Source organism: Muntiacus reevesi, chromosome 19 (assembly GCF_963930625.1).
Source record: "Muntiacus reevesi chromosome 19, mMunRee1.1, whole genome shotgun sequence".
NCBI lineage: Eukaryota > Metazoa > Chordata > Mammalia > Artiodactyla > Cervidae > Muntiacus > Muntiacus reevesi.
The window spans coordinates 45,358,825-45,372,967 of NC_089267.1; the positions used below are offsets into that span (position 1 = coordinate 45,358,825).

The following is a 14,143-nucleotide window of genomic DNA, read 5'->3' on the forward strand; positions in this document are numbered from 1 at the left end:
GCGACCTTATGTACGGCAATCCACTGGGATATTCTAGGCAAGAGTACTGGAGTGGGCTGCCATTTCCTTCTCCAGACTATTGTTCTAGTTTGTCTAACTAATTAAACACCGTTTTTTAATATATACACTTAATGCAGTTATTCTCCGTTATTAAAAACTTTGATGGCTTCTTTTTTATTTATTTATTTTTTTAAAAGTAGTGGTTTAGTAATTTGGTGTATATGTATAACTTTATTTGGAAACAGGAATAAAAAGTATCTTCTTAGGCCTTCCCTGGTGGCTCAGATGGTAAAGCGTCTGCCTACAATGTGGGAGGCCTGGGTTCCATCCCTGGGTTGGGAAGATCCTCTGGAGAAGGAAATGGCAACCCACTCCAGTACTCTTGCCTGGAAAATCCAATGGATGGAGAAGTGTGGTAGGCTATAGTTCATGGGATGACAAAGAGTCGGACATGCCTGAGCGACTTCACTTTCTATTATGACAAAAATATACTGTATATTAAAATAATGTAAGAGATCTAAAGAATAAAATCTAATTCTGGAAAGTTTTTCATTCAGTTTTTAATTAAGTAATACATCCTCTTAGACATACAATGCTATATACATGTTAGCATGTTTCAACATAGTTAATAAAATTAGTATGACTAATTTTAAGTATTTTCATCCTTAGGACATGAAAGATAAAAGTGAAAGGTGAAAAGACAGCCTTCAGAATGGGAGAAAATAATAGCAAATGAAGAAACAGACAAAGGATTAATCTCAAAAATATACAAGCAACTCCCGCAGCTCAATTCCAGAAAAATAAATGACCCAGTCAAAAAATGGGCCAAAGATCTAAACAGACATTTCTCCAAAGAAGACATACAGATGGCTAACAAACACATGAAAAGATGCTCAACATTACTCATTATCAGAGAAATGCAAATCAAAGCCTCAATGAGGTACCATTACATGCCAGTCAATGGCTGCTATTCAAAAGTCTACAAGCAGTAAATGCTGGAGAGGGTGTGGAGAAAAGGGAACCCTCTTACACTGTTGGTGGGAATGCAAACTAGTACAGCCACTATGGAGAACAGTGTGGAGATTCCTTAAAAAATTGGAAATAGAACTGCCATAAGACCCAGCAATCCCACTTCTGGGCATACACACTGAGGAATCCAGAGCTGAAAGAGACACGTGCACCCCAACGTTCATCGCAGCACTGTTTATAATAGCCAGGACATGCAAGCAACCTTGATGCCCATCATCAGAGGAATGGATAAGGAAGCTGTGGTATATATACACCATGGAATATTACTCAGCCATTAAAAAGAATGCATTTGAATCAGTTCTAATGAGATGGATGAAACTGGAGCCCATTATACAGAGTGAAGTAAGCCAGAAAGATAAAGATGAATACAGTATACTAACACATATATATGGAATTTAGAAAGATGGTAATGATAACCCTATATGCAAGACAGAAAAAGAGACACAGATGTACAGAACAGACTTTTGGACTCTATGGGAGAAGGCAAGGGTGGAATGATCTGAGAGAACAGCATCGAAACATGTATATTATCAAGTGTGAAACAGATCGCAGTCCAGGTTGGATGCATGAGACAAGTGCTCGGGGCTGGTGCACTGGGAAGACCCAGAGGGATGGGATGGGGAGGGAGGTGGGAGGGGGGTTCAGGATGGGGACACATGTAACTCCTTGGCTGATTCATGTCAATGTATGGCACAAACCACTGCAATATTGTAAAGTAATTAGCCTCCAACTAATAAAAATAAATGGAAATATATATACATATAAATTCATAAATACACCTAATATAAAAAAATACACCTAATAACTTTTGCTTTTAAAGTATTGTCCCATAAAATTTACTTTATTGTAAGTTAGTTTAGAATTTTGATATTTAAAATTCTGCAAATAATATTTGCATAAATTACACAATATAATTATCTTATTTTGTTTTACAAGTTTAAGTATTTACTAACAACAATAAAATAAATATTACATTATTAACTGAGATCAAATGTACCATTGAACATAGTACAATTCAGTGTAGGGAATTATATATGTTATGAGTACAGATGTTAACACTGAATTGTACAAAGGTGAAAACAAATATATGAGTTTATGAAACGTGCTTAATTATACTAGTGTTTAGCATTGGATTATAAAATTCTCTAAAATGTGTATAAAATGCTATAAACTTCTTTGCACATGAGGTTACTTCACAACAAAGTTATAATAAAAATCTTAAGGATAGTGATATTGTTTTGGGTTTCCCAGGTGCAATAGTGGTAAAGAATCCACCTGCCAATGCAAGAGATGAAATAGACATGAGTTTGATCCCTGGGTCAGGAAGATCCTCTGGAATAGAAAATGGCAAGCCACTCCAGTATTCTTGCCTGGAAAATTCGATGGACAGAGGAGTCTGGTGGGCTACAGTCCATGGGGCCGAAAAGAATCAGACACAATTGAGTGATTGAGCACACGCACACACAGTAACATTGTTTAACAACATTTTATAAATAGAGTATAACTGCTTTAAGGCAGTGGCTTCCAAACTTTGGAACGGATGACAGTAATCTGTGAATATGTCAATCTGTACAATCTGTGAATCTGTACCATCTAAAAAGCCAAGTCAAAATCTGCAGGGGATACAACTCATACATGAGGATTTTTAATAATTGCTCCAGATGATTTTCTTGGTCATCAAAGAGTGTGGTCAATTTCCAAAGATAGATACAATTTTTGGTGTCTTATGAGAGTTACCCTTTGAACCACTTTGGCAGAGCAATATTATAGAATAATAATTACTTTATATTAACTAGTAGCATAAGACAATAAAATAATTCAGAATTGATTTCCAACCAGGAAGAGTGAGTTAGAAAACTGTAAATACAACTGACTATAGGAATAAGAGAGATAGAAAAAAAAAAACTCATTACTCATGCATCAAATAAATGTTTATTGGATTATCCCTAAAATATCATTAATTCTAAATTTCTATTATTTTCATTATTTATATAAACACAGACAGATCTAATACCAACTTTAGATGAATAAAGAAAAGAAAGCCACCCTTTGCTAACTTATCTCACATGATTTTGAGTGAGCCAAATATAAATCTGGGGTATTTAGTCTATCAGAGTAGTGATACCCTGAGAGCTGAGTGTGAATCTCAGTTCAAAAAAATCTATGATATGTGAATCTTTATGCAAGATATTATATCTGAGATTTGTTTTGCTTTCTTCTTCTCTATTAGAGGGTAAAACCATATAACCTATATCAATATATAAATTAATACATAAAACACCAAAGGGGTACTGGCTTATATTAGACTTTCAATAAGTAGCAGGTTTTTATTATTGTTATTTGGGCTAAGAAGGAAAAAATATAGTTATTTGTTAAATGTGCTGGTTATTAATCTATTCTTGGAAGTTACTTTGACACTGATACAGACTGAAAACCTAATAACATCAAAATATCAATCAAAATGTTGAGATAAACTCATTATCAAAGAAAAAGTAGCTATACAGTTAGAGATTAGCTCAACAGTTCTGAATTGGAAAAGCTCAACTGACTTGGAAGTAGACATTTTCAGAAGTATTATATACACAAATAGCATTTGTAGGGGTCACCCTAAGTATAAATATTGCCAACTATTTTCAAGTGTCTTAAGAACTCATGTGGATAGTCCATTGAGCCACCAGGTACAATAAATGTTTACTTCTTCTCTTCACACATATACTTCCCTGCTGGCATTAATATAACAGATTTCAGCTTGCCAGCTTCCCTGAGAAGTAATATTCAAGAGATAAATTAAAAAAAAAATAGCTGCTGCTAGTAGGACTTGCCATCTCCTACTTGAATTCAAGGGAATTATTGTTTTAATTATATATACAACATGTATTTATTGCATGTCTACTATGTACAAGACATTGTTTCATGGATAAATATAATGATTAGTAGTATTTATTCAGTCTTTAACCACATTAGATACAGTTTGAGACACAATTGAGATACAGAGATTTAGTCACATGAGATACAGTTCTATAATGCTTTTCATAATCAGTATTTGGAGTAAAAATGGTTGAACATTTCAACCAAAGAGAAGAAATCCAGAGATTGTTTGAATACTGAAAGAAGAATCGTGATTTCTAAATTCCAGCTTTCCATCATCTCCTGCACAGGTACGTAAAGATCTCTCTTGGCTTCTAAGATTTCATTGCTCTGCCCAGTGCTATTGTTTCTCATTAATCTATATTTACATTCTAGATCCTCTGCCTTCCCTACATTTGACACTTAGAAACAAACCCCTGTCTGAATTCTATTATTCAGAACACCTTAAAAGAATAAGAGAGCTGACAAAATCGGAGATGTATTCAAGACATCTGAAGAGTGGATGTTTACTTGGGATCTTAATATGAATTATTTGATGGCATCCCTGTAAGTTAATATACGTAGATGAGGTCCTTATTGAAAGGAAAAAGGGCTTAAACAATAGGAATGTCTTTTAATTACAATACTGGCCATGTATTTTCTGCTGTGAATCTCTATTGATCTTCCTACCTCCACCAGCATTCCTATGCCACATATCACAGTCTAAAACTTCCAATTTCAGAAAGGATTACCCTAATCAATACATGATACAGAAGGCAAGACTGTTTTGTTGTAAAATAAAAGAGTTCCCTATTTAGGAAAAAAAGTAAGCTCTTCAAAATAATTGGGATACTTTATATGTGGCACAACAGCAAAGTAATGCTCAAAATTCTTCAAGTCAGACTTCAACAGTACATGAACTGAAAACTTCCAGATGTTCAAGCTGGATTTAGAAAAGGCAGAGAAACCAGAGATCAAATTGCCAACATCTGTTGGATCATTGAAAAAGCAAGAGAGTTCCAGAAAAGCATCTACTTCTGCTTTATTGACTATACCAAAATCTTTGAGTGTGCGGATCACAATAAACTGTGGAAAATTCTTAAGGGAAAGGGAGTACCAGACCACCTTGCCTGCTTCCTGAGAAATCTGTATGCAGGTCAGGAAGCAACAGTTAGTACTGGACATGGAAAAACAGACTGGTTCCAAATACGAAAAGGAGTATGTCAAGGCTGTATATTGTCCTATTTATTTAACTTACATGGAGCATACATCATGAGAAATGCTGGGCTGAATGAAGCTCAAGCTGGAATCAAGATTGCTGGGAGAAATATCAATAACCTCAGATATGCAGATGACACCACCCTTATGGCAGAAAGCGAAGAACTAAATAGCCTCTTGATGAAAGTGAAAGAAGAGAGTGAAAAAGTTGGCTTAAAGCTCAACATTCAGAAAACTAAGATCATGGCATCCGGTCCCATTACTTCATGGCAAATAGATGGGGAAACAGTGGAAACAGTGGCTGACTTTATTTTTCTGGGCTCCAAAATCACTGCAGATGGTGACTGCAGCCATGAAATTAAAAGATGCTTACTCCTTGGAAGAAAAGCTATGACCAACCTAGACAGCATATTAAAAAGCAGAGACATTACTTTGCCAATAAAGGTCCGTCTAGTCAAAGCTATGGTTTTTCCAGTAGCCATGTATGGATGTGAGAGTTGGACTATAAAGAAAGCTGAGAGCCGAAGAACTGATGCTTTTGAACTGTGGTGTTGGAGAAGACTCTTGAGAGTCCCTTGGACTGCAAGGAGATCCAACCAGTCCATCCTAAAGGAAATCAGTCCTGAATATTCATTGGAAGGACTAATGCTGAAGCTGAAGCTCCAATACTTTGGCCACCTGATGCAAAGAACTGACTCCTTAGAAAAGACCCTGATGTTGGGAAAGATTGAAGGCAGGAGGAGAACAGGACGACAGAGGATGAGATGGTTAGATGGCATCACCAACTCGATGGACATAAGTTTGAGTAAGCTCTGGGAGTTAGTGATGGACAGAGAATCCTGGCATGCTGCAACCCATGGAGTCACAAAGAGTTGGACATGAGTGAGTGACTGAACTGAACTGATATGCGGTCTTGGCTTCCCATGTGGCTCAGTGGTAAAGAACCGCCTGCCAAGCACGAGATGTGAGTTCAATCCCTGGGTTGGAAGTATCCCTGACAACCCACTCCAGTATTCTTTCCTGGGAAATCCCATAGACAGAGGAGCCTGGTGGGCTACAGTCCATGGGTCGCAAAGAGTCAGACATGACTTACTGACTAAACAACAACATATGTGACCCTGGCCTATGGTACTCTGTTCAGAAGAGAAATAAAAGGGCCATGTACTAGACAAAATAAAAGGGCAAAATCTACTTTGTTTAAAATATGGCTAACACAAATAATTTCCAAACAACAGTTTTCAGAAATGTAGTTTACTTTAACAAATTTGGCACCTGGTTAAGTTATTTTATGGGAGGGTAGAATTGCAATACTTTAAAACAGTCTTTTAATTAAAATATCCCCTTTTCCCTAATGTAATTAGTTGATGTAATGATAATAAAATAGAAACAATTTGCACAGATGGGTTCCTGAAAATCTTCTAACAAAGAAGAGCACCACATTGCAATTATCCCTTTATTTTGGTAGATGAGTAACATTCTATCCCCTCTAATTCCTTCACTGACAGTACATTTTTTAAAGGTTTTTCTGCTTTCAGTTATTTTACAGTACTTAAAATCAAGGTTTATCTTAAGCTTACAGGGACAGAGGTTTGAGATTCTCTTTTCAGAAGTTGCCATCAATTTAGCTCTTAAGGAGAATCCAGAAGGAGCATTTATGCACACTCCAGCTGGCACTTGGTTCTAATGAGATCAGTCACATCCCTTCCCTGCAGGTCCAACCTCCCTCAGCCCCAGGAAGGGAGTCCCAAGTTTCCTCCTGGACTGACGTATCCATTTCAGTAGCCACACAGACTAGAGCTTTGCCACCTGGCTTATTCATCAGGCCTATTTATCATCTCAGTGAATGTGGTCTATATTTAGGCCAGACTCCCCTCACCCAAAATGCACTGTATAAAAATGATTCATCTATGTTCGATCACCACCAGTGTGTTTTTCAGTGGGAAAAAGACAATTTATGCAAAGGCCAAGTATAACATTTCAGGGAGTTATTGTTATTGAATGTTTTGTTTGTGCTACAGAGTGTTTTAAAGAAAACTAAATAGAATATGTAAACCAGTTGTGGACCTTGTAACATATGACAATGTTGTAAGTATAAAAGAAGCAAGCCAATCATTGCAAGAAAATCAGAAATGGCTTTGACAGGAGAGGTGGATTGACACTGAAAAAAAAAACTGTCTCCAAATTTTTGTCAGCCCTCCGCTCCTTGGGAGTGAGGTGAATTTGTTCAGCTCAGAGAAACGAGAAAATAAAGAAAAGTGGGGTCTAGAAAAAAAGTGGGGAGAAGAAAAGATGAGAGGAAACTTTCAGTGTGGTTTTCACCTTCTTAAAAAAGAGAGAGAGTGCTATGGAAGCAAAATTAGAGGTCTGGCTTCCTGGAGGAAAAACACTTAAATCCTAACACTAACTTTACAGGGGCTTCCCTGGTAGCTCAGATAGTAAAGAATCTGCCTTCAATACAGGAGATTTGGATTCAATCCTGGATCGGGAAGAAGACAAAGTTCAGTCCCTGGGTTGGGAACATCCCCTGGAAAAGGGAATGGCTACCCACTCCAGAACTCTTGCCTGGAGAATTCCATGGACAGAGGAGCCTGGTGGGGACCATGGGGTCACAGAGTCACACTTAACTGAGGGACTAACACTTTCACTTCGCTTTCACTTTCAGCCATACAGACAGCTATTTACTTCTCTCTTTTTGAAATCTGCTATATTTTTAAAGAATGACATAGCTGATATACAAGCATCTTGCACAGCTCAATACCAAAAAAATAAACAACTCAATCAAAAAGTGGCAGGAAACCTAAACAGACATTTCTCTAAAGGAGACATACAGATGGCTAATAAACACACGAAAGTATGTTCAACATCATTCATTATTAGAGAAATGCAAATCAAAATGACAATGAGGTATCACCTCACACCAGTCGAATGGCCAGCATCAAAAAATCTACGAAGAATAAATGCTGAAGACGGTATGGAGAAAAGGGAATCCTCTTGCACTGTTGGTAGGATGGTAAATTGATACAGTCATTATGAAGAACAGTATGGGGATTGCTTAAAAAACTAGGAATAAAACTATCATTTGAGCTAGCAATCCAACTACTGGGCATATATCCTGAGGAAACCATAACTGAAAAAGACACATGTACCCCAATGTTCATTGCAGTATTATTGACAACAGCCAGGACATGGAAGTAATGTAGATGTCCATCAACAATGACTAGATAAAGACGGTAGACATATACAATGGAATATTACTCAGTCATAAAAAGGAATGCATTTGAGTCAGTTCCAGTGAGGTGGATGAACCTAGAGCCTATTAAACAGAGTTAAGTCAGAAAGACAAAAACAAGTATCATATATGAATGCATATATATGAAATCTAGAGAGACAGAACTTATGAGCCTATTTTCAGGGCAGCAGTGGAGATGCAAACATAGAGAATAGACGTGTGGACACAGCTGGGAAAGGAGAGGGAGGGACAATTGGGACAGTAGCATTGAAAAGTAGTTTCAATGTAAAATCGTAATTAAAAATCGATAGCCAGTGGGAATTTGCTGCATGACTCAGGATGCTCAAACCCACACTTAGTGACAAAGAGAGGGGTGGGATGGAGTGGGAAGATGGAAGAGAGGTTCAAGAGGGAGGGAATGTGTGTATACCTATGGCTGATTCATGTTGATGTATGGCAGAAACTAACACAATATTGTGAAGAAATTATTCTTCAATTAAAAAAATTAAAGATCTAAATGTAAGACCAGAAACTATAAAACTCCTAGAGGAGAACATAGGCAAGACACTCTCCAACATAAATCACAGCAGGATCCTCTATGACCCACCTCCCAGAATATTGGAAATAAAAGCAAAACTAAACAAATGGGACCTAATGAAGCTTAAAAGCTTTTGCACAACAAAGGAAACTATAAGTAAGGTGAAAAGACAGCCCTCAGAATGGGAGAAAATAATAGCAAATGAAGAAACAGACAAAGGATTAATCTCAAAAATATACAAGTAACTCCTGAAGCTCAATTCCAGAAAAATAAATGACCCAATCAAAAAATGGGCCAAAGAACTAAACAGACATTTCTCCAAAGAAGACATACAGATGGCTAACAAACACATGAAAAGATGCTCAACATCACTCATTATCAGAGAAATGCAAATCAAAACCACAATGAGGTACCATTACACACCAGTTAGAATGGCTGCTATTCAAAAGTCTACAAGCAATAAATGTGGAGAAAAGGGAACCCTCTTACACTGTTGGTGGGAATGCAAGCTAGTACAGCCACCATGGAGAACAGTGTGGAGATTCCTTAAAAAACTGGAAATAGAACTGCCATAAGACCCAGCAATCCCACTTCTGGGCATACACACCAAGGAAACCAGATCTGAAAGAGACACGTGCACCCCAATGTTCATCGCAGCACTGTTTATAATAGCCAGGACATGGAAGCAACCTAAATGTCCATCATCAGAGGAATGGATAAGGAAGCTGTGGTACATATACACCATGGAATATTACTCAGCCATTAAAAACAATTCATTTGAATCAGTTCTAATGAGATGGATGAAACTGGAGCCCATTATACAGAGTGAAGTAAGCCAGAAAGATAAAGACCAATACAGTATACTAACGCATATATATGGAATTTAAAAAGATGGTAACGATAACCCTATATGCAAAACAGAAAAAGAGACACAGATGTATAGAACAGACTTCTAGACTCTGGGAGAAGGCGAGGGTGGGATGTTCAGAGAACAGCACTGAAACAAGTATACTCTCACAGGTGAAACAGATCACCAGTCCAGATTGGAAGCATGAGACAAGTGCTCAGGGCTGGTGCACTGGGAAGACCCAGAGGGATGGGATGGGGAGGGAGGCGGGAGGCGGGAGGGGGGATCGGGATGGGGAATACATGTAAATCCATGGCTGATTCATGTCAATGTATGACAAAACCCACTACAATATTGTAAAGTAATTAGCCTCCAACTAATAAAAGTAAATGAAAAAAAAAGTAACTGTAAATAAAAAAAATAAAAATAAATAAATAAAAAACAAAAAGTAAATAAATAAAATTTTAAAATAGTAATTAAAAAGAGTGGCAGAGCCTTATTCAAAATTGAAAATACATAAAAATATTTTTTGCTTGATGTACTAGAAACCAACTGGTAAATGAGCTTCAATTTACATTCCAGGGTCAACTGATTATCAGTGGCTACCAGGAGCAGTGTGTTGAGAAGGCACATGAGACCAGTTCTGTGATAAGGGACATGTATTAGCAAGGGATGTGAACCTAAGTGGTGGGGTAGGCAGGCATGGTGGCATCAGGCATCAGTCTTCCCTACATTATGATAACCTTATTTATTAGTGTCATCAAGTCCTACCCATGATATTGTTTTATGGATGGCAAAAACTTTCTCTGCTTCAGAATGGAAAAGACCATTGCAGACCATATATTTTAGGCACCACACTCTCTATTAAAGCCAGGCCCCTCATGGTTCAGCCCTGAACCAGGTATTCAAATGAGTAGAAACCAAAAAGTAATTCTGATACTTACAGTCCCATAAATACATTTAAGAATTTTGTAAATACATTGCCAGAAGCAACTCATTAAAATGCTATACTGTTTCTCTTCTGAGACGTCCAGATCCTGAAAACGCACCCTGACACATAATACATATATAAGTAAGCAACTGTGTGTAAGCACATACAGATACACATGCATACACACATTCAGTTCAGTTCAGTTCAGTCACTCAGTTGTGCTGACTCTTTATGACCCCATGGACTGCAGCATGCCAGGCCACCCTGTCCATCATTAACTCCCAGAGTTTACTCAAACTCATGTCCATTGAGTTGGTGATGTCATGCAACCATCTCATCCTCTGTCATGCCCTTCTCCTCCTCCCTTCAATATTTTCCCAGCATCAGGGTCTTTTCAAAGGAGTCAGCTCATTGCATCAGGTGGCCAAAGTATTAGAGTTTCAGCTTCAGCATCAGTCCTTCCAATGAATATTCAGGACTGATTTCCTTTAGGATGGACTGGTTGGATCTCCTTGCAGTCTTAGGGACTCTCAAGAGTCTTCTCCAACACCACAGTTCAAAAGCATCAATTCTTTGATGCTCAACTTTCTTTATAGTCCAACTCTTACATCCATACATGACTACTGGAAAAACCATAGCCTTGACTAGCAAAAACAAGACCGGGAGTTGACAGTGGCTCAGATCATGAACTCCTTGTTGCCACATTCAGACTGAAATTGAAGAAAGTGGAGAAAACCACGAGACCATTCAGGTATGACCTAAATCAAATCCCTTATGGCTATATAGTAGAACTGAGAAATAGATTTAAGGGACTAGATCTGATAGACAGAGTGCCTGATGAACTATGGATGGAGGTTCGTGACACTGTACAGGAGACAGGAATCAAGACCATCCCCAAGAAAAAGAAATGCAAAAAAGCAAAATGGCTGTCTGAGGAGGCCTTAAAAATAGCTGTGAAAAAAAGGGAAACGAAAAGCAAAGGAGAAAAGGAAAGATATTCCCATTTGAATGCAGAGTTCCAAAGAATAGCAAGTAAAGATAAGAAAGCCTTTCTCAGTGATCAATGCAAAGAAATAGAGGAAAACAATAGAATGGGAAAGACTAGAGATCTCTTCAAGAAAATTAGAGATACCAAGGGAACATTTCATGCAAAGATGGGCTCAATAAAAGACAGAAATGGTAGGGACCTAACAGAAGCAGAAGATATTAAGAAGAAGTGGTAAGAATACACAGAAAAACAAAAAAGATCTTCATGACCCAGATAATCATGATGGTGTGATCATTCACCTAGAGCCAGACATCCTGGAATGTGAAGTCAAGTGGGCCTTAGGAAGCATCACTATGAACAAAGATAGAGGAGGTGACGGAATTCCAGTTGAGCTATTTCAAATCCTAAAAGATGATACTGTGAAAGTGCTGCACTCAATATGCCAGCAAATTTGGAAAACTCAGCAGTGGCCACAGGACTGGAAAAGGTCAGTTTTCATTACAATCCCTAAGAAAGGCAATCGCAAAGAATGCTCAAACTACCACACAATTGCACTCATCTCACACACTAATAAAGTGATGCTTAAAATTCTCCAAGCCAGGCTTCAACAGTATGTGAACCATGATCTTCAAGGTGTTCAAGCTGGTTTTAGAAAAGGCAGAGGAACCAGATATCAAATTGCCAACATCGGCTGGATCATCAAAAAAGGAAGAGAGTTCTAGAAAAACATCTATTTGTGCTTTATTGACTATGCCAAAGCCTCTGACTGTATGGATCACAATAAACCGTGGAAAATTCTGAAAGAGATGGGAACACCAGACCACCTGACCTGCCTCTTGAGAAACCTATATGCAGGTCAGGAAGCAACAGTCAGAACTGGACATGGAACAACAGACTGGTTCCAAACAGGAAAAGGAGTATGCCAAGGCTATATATTGTTACCCTGCTTATTTAACTTATATGCAGAGTACATCATGAGAAATGCTGGGCTGGAAGAAGCACAAGCTGGAATCAAGATTTTTGGGAGAAATACCAATAACCTCACATATGCAGATGACACCACTCTTATGGCAGAAAGCGAAGAGAACTAAAGAGCCTCTTGATGAAAGTGAAAGAGAGAGGAGGGTGAAAAAGTTGACTTAAAGCTCAACATTCAGAAAACTAAGACCATGGCATCTGGTCCCATCACTTCATGGCAAATAGATGGGGAAACAGTGGAAACAGTGACTGACTTTATTTTTGGGGGCTCCAAAATCACTGCAGATGGTGATTGCAGCCATGAAATTAAAAGACACTTACTCCTTGGAAGCAAAGTTATGACCAACCTAGATAGTATATTAAAAAGCAGAGACATTACTTTGCCAACAAAGGTCCATCTAGTCAAGGCTATGGTTTTTACAGGGGTCATATATGGATGTGAGACTTGGACTATAAAGAAAGCTGAGTGACAAAGAATTGATTCTTTTGAACTGTGGTGTTGGAGAAGACTCTTGAGAGTCCCTTGGACTGCAAGGAGATCCAACCAGTCCATCCTAAAGGAGATCAGTCCTGGGTGTTCATTGCAAGGACTGATGTTGAAGCTGAAACTCCAATACTTTGGTCCCTGATGTGAAGAGCTGACTCCTTTGAAAAGTCCCTGATGATGGGAAAGATTGAGGGCAGGAGGAGAAGGGGATGACAGAGGAGGAGATGGCTGGATGGCATCACCAACTCAATGGACATGGGTTTGGGTGGACTCTGGGAGTTTGTGAAGGACAGGGAGGCCTGGCATGCTGCGGTTCATGAGGTCGCAGAGTCAGACATGACTGAGTGACTGAACTGAATTGAACTGACTAGTCGGACCTTTGTTGGCAAAGTAACGTCTCTACTTTTTAATATGCTGTCTAGGTTGGTCATAACTTTTCTTCCAAGGAGTAAGTGTCTTTTAATTTCATGGCTGCAGTCACCATCAGCAGTGATTTTGGAGGTCCCAAAAATAAAGTCAGTCACTGTCTCCACTGTTTCCCCATCTATTTGCCATGAAAAGACCCTGATGCTGGGGAAGACTGAAGGTGGGAGGAGAAGGGGACTACAGAGGATGAGATGGTTGATGGCATCACTGACTCAATGGACATGGGTTTGAGTAAACTCTGGGAGTTGGTGATGGACAGGGAGGCCTGGCGTGCTGCAGTTCATGGGGTCGCAAAGAGTCAGACACGACTGAATGACTGAGCGGAACTGTTTCCCTGGGCAATCTAATTTGTCTCTGCCCTGACGTATCCTCCAAGGAGTATATGGCCATGATGTTTTTGTTCTTTGTGTTCAGCTCCCAGTTGCAAAGCCCACAACACAAAGGCTCATAAAACATTAATCTAGCAAAGCAGAGGCCCAGGACGGCCTAAATGGTAAATCACTAGTTAGAATACCCTGAATATCCTTTAGCAGATAGTCATGAAGAAAGGTTGGAACCATTTCAAATACTTATGAAACCCTTTCATAGGTCTAACATTTATTTATTTATTTGGTTGCACTGGGTC

The 14,143-nt window shown here is 38.6% G+C and overlaps 1 protein-coding gene across 4 annotated transcripts in view; it reads right to left on the reverse strand.

Annotated features, from left to right (window-relative positions):
- GRIK2 (glutamate ionotropic receptor kainate type subunit 2) overlaps nt 1-14,143 on the reverse strand; it is a 721,691-nt gene that overhangs the window by 378,127 nt on the left and 329,421 nt on the right. The window lies entirely within an intron of this gene.